Source organism: Parasteatoda tepidariorum, chromosome 6 (assembly GCF_043381705.1).
Source record: "Parasteatoda tepidariorum isolate YZ-2023 chromosome 6, CAS_Ptep_4.0, whole genome shotgun sequence".
NCBI lineage: Eukaryota > Metazoa > Arthropoda > Arachnida > Araneae > Theridiidae > Parasteatoda > Parasteatoda tepidariorum.
The window spans coordinates 75,640,154-75,646,153 of record NC_092209.1 but is presented as its reverse complement, the minus strand read 5'-3'; the positions used below and the strand labels follow the sequence as shown (position 1 = coordinate 75,646,153).

Sequence of the window (6,000 nt, the reverse complement as noted above, 5' to 3'; positions counted from 1 at the left end):
TCGTTTCGGACGACAATAAGATTTATGATGGTTCTTTGCTTGTGGGAGTTACATGAACTCGATGGATAGAAATTAATGATTCAAATACAAAATTTGGCATGAAAGATAATTTCTTTTTAAAGAATAGTTTAACAAATCTTGGATGAATATGGATGGATTGTCTCATTGATTAGCACAGTAGAACTACTGATTTAAACATTAAAAAATACGTACAATGTTAAAAAGTGTTTCAATTTATAACGCGTAAAAAGTGTTATAAACGGAGTCTGTCGCAAAAAAGAGGTACAGAGCACTATTCGGTTTAAATAATGTATTAAAAAGGACAAACTCTCTGTGAATAAAGCACAAAAACAACTTGGAAAAGTATTTAAATGGTTTTATTTCATTAAAGAAGAGTCTTCAGCTGTTCATAAACTGAAATTTAAAGTAGAAAAGTAATGAGATAGACTCATGCAACATAAAAGATATATCCAAAATCAGGATACTAAATCCTCTTCCACTCCCTACATAGTGTTGAGTTTCCTTAATAATAGTGTTGAGTTTCCTTCTGTAGAAATCATTTAACACCACTCCTTATCTACTGATCTTGATTTCTGGGAATCATTTCACATTCAGAAAAATTCCGATAATTTAGTTAATGTTCTTTCTATATCCTATTTCTTCCAATGTTTGGCAATCTTATTTTTTTAATCTTTGGTTGTTGCAATTTCCTATGTCTTGCATCCTAGGATTCCAGCTCAAACTATCACACATTTTTTTTAATCTTCTTTCTTTCATTATTCTTGATCATGCCTGTTCCTTTTCCCTTACTGGTGAGATTGCATGTGTTTATCTTGTTACATTTTTCTACAGTCAGTTTGTGTTTAGACACTGGGGTTGGTTCTTGTTTATTGAACTGGAACCATTTATGTTTTGTTTTATTCATACGTAGCACAAAGTATAAATCACAATTAAAAGTAACGAAGAATATGGCATACTGTAGAAAAAAACTGCAAATAAAGGTACAGTAGAAAAAAACACAAATATGCACAAGAATATAACAAATAAAAAAAATTTCATATTATTTTGCTTCATTGAACGTAGCACAAAATGTAGAGGACAAATAAGTGTACATAAGAATAATGTTCAAATATAGTTACAGTAGAATAAAGCACAAAAATTTTACTCATGTTGTTTTTCTTTTTTCATGCGTAAAACAAAATATAAATCACAAATAAAAAAACTTTAGAATAAATCACAAATAAAGCTACAGAATAGTAAAGCACAAATAAATATACAGTAGAATAAAGCACACAAATTATTTATGTTATTACACTTTATTCATACGTAGCACAGAGTATAAAGCATAAAGAATAACGTACAAATAAAGGTACATTGCAATAAAGAACAAAAATTTATTCACATTGTTTTGCTTTGCTCATGTATTGCATAACGTACACATAAAAGCGCAATTTAAGAAGCACAACAAAGCTACTCACGTTGATTTGCTTTACTCATACGTAGCACAAAGTTTAAAGTAAAAAATTCTCAGCGGAATAAAATTGCGATGAAGGTATAGTAGAATAAAGCACAAAAAATTTATTCAAAATTGTTTTTTCTTTTGTTGATTTGGTTAGTCGTTTTGAAAAACAACTTCTTGGTGTTTCTATACATTCTAAAGACAATCTCACGATCAGATGTTAAATAATATATTCCACCGCTAATCCTTTTAAGTATGATCTAAAAGTAAAAAGAAAATTGCTTTCATGTCATTATGGAAATCAAAAGGTTGTTTGTGAATTACTTTTCAAACCTGATGAAGTAAATAAGAAAAGGGTGCCGTTGTTTTCCAGAAAAAACAAAACAAAATTCATTGCATCAAATATATTTTCTATATGTTCCAGAAAAATAAAAACAGTATCATATACCATTCATAAGAGGTTGCAAATATACATGATGTCATGAATAACGAATTCGTAAGAACACGACTCAGCAATATATAAACTACCAAAAAGAAAACTGGGTGCATATGTGTTAGAAACTTGCGTTAAATATTCAAATTCTAGCTACAGCTCATCCAAACGGGTTTTTCTTAACTTCCAAAGCAGTTTCGAATTATTTCAACCCTAAATATTGTCATTTGTTTGTTTCTTAGATCATTTTGTCTTTTCGGAATACAGATTATTAGAAAACTAAAGCATAATTTAGCAATCTAAAAAAGAGAAGAATATAAAAAAAGCAAATTTGTTTTCCTAATGCAGGGAATAGTGTCTTTTTCCCGAATTATTGTGTTTTTGAAATCACATAATACATAACACTACATAATCACGATTACCCTGATAAACCTTTTTAAGCATTCTGTCTGATAATACCGTGAAAAATTCATATAAAATTTTCTACTTTTTAAAAAAAAACATTTTATTAATAAATTTGAACTTAATTATTATTTGAATTTAGTTATTTAATTATTTAATTTTTTTTGAATAAATGTATCAATACTTATAAATCGCTGCAATTTTTCATTATTTCGAATAATCTCTTAAAACCCGTATCGACATTCGTGTTCTTATCATGGAGACATACTATAAAATCATAAGTATGAAACATAGTAAATTTCGCTATGAAATTAAAGTAAAAAATGCACTTTAGAAAATCGTCTGAAATTTTAGTATTGCCATTTATTGAAACATAAATTTATAAAATCGTTTTCTATAAATAAAGAGTAACATAATTTTAGACTTGTTCTGCATTCATTTAGAAAATCGTCTGTTTCGATCGAGTAATTAATTTGAAGCTTATTAAATGACGCCACAGCAGTCACTTTTTTTACGTTCTTAAATTTTCCAAAGCGAAGTGAAGAAGATTTGAGTTTGTAAAAATTCAGAAGTAAAATAAAATCTCAAGTTATTTTCTCGAGAAATCGTCTCTGAGTTAATTCGGTTAGGGATAATTGAATGGCTATGAATGCATTTCCCTAAACCATTAGTGCTATAGTCCTGTAATTCAAACAACAAAGGGGAATTTTATTAGACATTGTTGTAAATTATAGTTTAGGTGGTTCTATACTTTTTATCGAACATTCAAAATATAACGTCAACATAACGTGAAATATTCAAAACATAACACTTTTGTATGCTAGCTTGCAGCTTAGTTTTATCACATCTCAACATCAGTAACAGTTATTGTTCGCTCTTTAATAATATTGTTTATATTGCATGGTTATTATCAGGAAAGCATAAGTAATATAAATTGNATAAGTAATATAAATTTGAGGGGGGGGGGGGGTAGAGAATGAGAAATTTAAAATTTATCAGAAACCACTTGTTTATTGTGACCGCTTGGTTACGTTTCTGAAACGAGTGTCTATAAACACAATTCGAATATAGAATTCAATGTAATAAAAATAGAAAAAACTATATTATGTACTCAAGTGCAAAAATTCTGGCGAAAACTGTTTTTGTATGGTATGTGTTAACAATCTAGTACTATATTAAATTCTTCGTGTAGAAATGACACTCTGTGTAGTTAATCTTTATTCTAGGGTGTAAAACTTCGAAAAACGTCTTTAGCTTCATCTAATAACATAAATGCACCACAAAGGGGGTATTGTGACAGTATATGGCTTGAAATTATTTACCAGATTTCGTAGCATTGAAAAATACTGATTTATTGTATATTTACTTATTTTACTGGGTATAAAGAATAGATATTCAGGTAGTAATTTATATTTATGTGTATTTATCTTAAAAAAATATCAAAATATGAAAAAATGTCCTGTCTAGAAGCAAATATATGACTTAGTTTCTTTCTGATTAATAATTAAACACTTGTTAAAAAGAATTACTACCTGGACACATATTCTTCGATACATAGAATATTTGTTCAGGTAGTAATTTATATTTATGCTTTTCTTAACAAAACTATTAAAACGAAAAATATTGCTGTCTAGTAATAATTATATTACGGGTGAAAGTTTCTTTTATCAATTCATTTTTAAAATCTTTTTTTATGAAAACAACTTTCAAAGCTACATTTAACTGAATAAAATATTTATTCCTACCAGTAGGTGAAACGAAGTTCATGTGATCATGCTGAGCAGGTGTTTCGCTTTCAGAAAATAAATATTTATTTTCATTGTTATTTCATTATGAACTTGCGAGGCTCGGTGGTCTAGGGGTATGATTCTCGCTTTGGGTGCGAGAGGTCCCGGGTTCAAATCCCGGCCGGGCCCTAGTAATCTTTTTATAATTTAATCTTATTAAAAATGTAATTTTTTGTTATTATTATGAAATATAAAACCGTGATAGTTTCAAAACAATCAACTGTTAATAAAAAATGAGAAAATGTGACTTTATTATAGTTTTCGTTCAAAATCCTCTTTCCCGGTTTTACGTTTAAAAAAATCTAAGTACTTCAGTCGCCTACTTTTGTACCACAAATTATACACTGAAAAAACTATTTATTTTGTTTATGAATTAACATTCTTATTCGATAATTCTACCATTTCCAAATGCATAGATTACCGAATCGTCTGCTCACTGAATTTAACTGATTATCCTAATTTCTGCGTCATTAATACAGAGCGCGAACAATAAGAATATTTGTGTTATTATGATAAAATTTGTATTGCGATCATATGTGATGCAATTTTCTTAGCGTCTCATCAGGAACTGGTGCTGCAATAGTGAAGCATTTACGATGTTATACACTGTCATTATTTCGTTTTGTTTAAGACGGATGCAAATGCATTGTAATGTAAGTATAAAGTTTACGGTGCAATTAAAATGATTATGACACAATTTTTATGTCTGTGATACAAATACCGTCAAAACGCTTCATGTATTCCATCATAAGCTGGTGATATTTTATTTTGCAAAAGTGGAGTACTTGGAATTTTGCATATTGGAGAGTTTGCATACTTCCAGAGGGAGATTCATTATTGGAGTCTGCAACGTGTTAGTGGTATTAATAATGACAACTTTCTTATCTCCTCTGCAACATCAAAAGAAGCTTCAAAAGCAATAAACAGGAGAGAGATTTGAAAAGCAATCCTCCCTATTGGTTGTCCCATTAGTTTTTATAAACTGGAGCCACTGGCTTCTGCACTCTTCAGTTAACCCTTAACTTTCGGCGCTTAGCATGGTGAAGCTGTTCTGGTCCACTTATTGTACCAGTCGTAAGCAGGGGGTTAACAGTCTAAATTTCTGAATATTAAATATATTTACTTAATAAGAAACTATAATATTTAATTTACTAAATGAAAACGTAAAGGGTTAAAAGTGATTATTACATCTCCTTTCCCTTTCGTAAACATCAATATTGTGCAAAATTTTCTTTTTGGTTAATTAGTAAGAGTCTGTATTTATAGATGGCACCACAATACTGGCTTTTTCCGATAGGGTGCCACATATCTTTTCGGTACCTAAGTAAAAGAATATCTAATTATCTCTTATACTAGAAGAAAAGAGAGAAAGAAAGAAAGAAAAAAAATTAGTTGTAATTTATTACTCTTGAAGTTCTCAAGATTTATGGAAATCGGTACCATATTTGCGTTCTGAATAGTAAGAGTTATCGTAATCGGTAACATATTTGTGTTTTGAATGGTAAGATTTATAGTAATCGGTTACATATTTGCGTTTTGTATGGTAAGATTTATGGTATTCGGTTACATAATTCGTAAATGAACTTTTGCGTTGAATTACAGAAATAATTGCTCATAACGACCACAACCGTAACCGGTCAACTTTAATAATACTTTTTCCCCCTCAAAAATTTTTAAATTCTAAATGCCTATTAGCAATCGTAAGCAAATAACATCATTTTCACTGTATGCTACAAATTATCGCCTAGTGCTAACATTATTCTTTTTTATATATAAAACTTTACACAAATAAAACTAAGCAACACTGTTAAGTCTTGATTAATTAAACAAAAACTGTGACAAAGGAACAAAAAACTGCATTAATATAATATTCTGTTATGATTATTGTACTTTTCCGTTCCATGGAGTCGAAAACAACT

At 29.3% G+C, this 6,000-nt stretch overlaps 1 non-coding gene across 1 annotated transcript; it reads left to right on the top strand.

Moving 5' to 3' along the window:
* The first annotated feature begins 4,138 nt into the window (after nt 1–4,138).
* On the top strand, nt 4,139–4,210 carry TRNAP-UGG (transfer RNA proline (anticodon UGG)). The gene has a single exon. It is a non-coding gene; the product is annotated as a tRNA-Pro (tRNA).
* Nucleotides 4,211–6,000: the final 1,790 nt, after the last annotated feature.